The following is a 967-nucleotide window of genomic DNA, read 5'->3' on the forward strand; positions in this document are numbered from 1 at the left end:
GTGAAAATAAGATTTCAGCTATGTTCAGCTTTGTAATTATGTTAGAAATATAGCCTGCTAGCTTGTCTTGGGAAGTAGAAATACCCTCGCGGACCACCTGAGCTCTGTCGTGGACCACTTGTGGTCCCTGGACCACACTTTGAGAATCACTGTTCTAGAAAGAGGCACAGAAGTACGAAAGCCAGAAGACAGAAGATATATGCTGTAGGTAGTGCAAATTAAAGTGCTAGAAAGAGACAGTGAGAGAAATAGAGAGAGCGTAAGAAAGGGGAAGAGAGAAGAGTATATGAGAGAGAAATGGAGATGAAGAGACTATGTAAGGAGAAAGGGAGAAGGGCAGAGAGAGGGTGGTAGAGAGACAGGGGGATAGTGTGGATAGAGAGAGAGATAGAGAAGAGAGAGAGACAGAGTGGAAGAGAGAGAGAGAGGGGGACAGAGAGTCAGAGATCGTTGTGAGAGGAGCACTCTTCCTTCACAGTGTCAGTGACCTGCCACACCAGAAGTGTGTAAAGGAATCCCCCTGCACTCATGATCTTAGAGGAGCCAGCACTTTGCCTTCAGCTGCCTCTGTGTGTGTGTGTGTGTGTGTGTGTGTGTGTGTGTGTGTGTGTGTGTGTGTGTGTGTGTGTGTGTGTGTGTGTGTGTGTGTGTGTGTGTGTGTGTGTGCGCACGCATGCATAATCTTAGGTTGCTTGTGTGTGTGTGTGTGTGTGTGTGTGTGTGTGTGTGTGTGTGTGTGTGTGTGTGTGTGTGTGTGTGTGTGTGTGTGTGTCTAATGTATAACCGCAGAGATACACCAGCGGCGATCTGAGCGAGTCGAGCGACGGAAGTAATTGACTTTGTATTGAGTCGAGAGACAAAAGCGATTCTGGAGACTAGAGCGATTTGCGCGACGAGCGCGACAATTTGAAGTTGAAATCTTTTCAACTTTCTATGACGCGGTTCGGCGACAAGCCGCGACAGCCAA

This window comes from Engraulis encrasicolus, chromosome 15 (assembly GCF_034702125.1).
Source record: "Engraulis encrasicolus isolate BLACKSEA-1 chromosome 15, IST_EnEncr_1.0, whole genome shotgun sequence".
Lineage (NCBI taxonomy): Eukaryota > Metazoa > Chordata > Actinopteri > Clupeiformes > Engraulidae > Engraulis > Engraulis encrasicolus.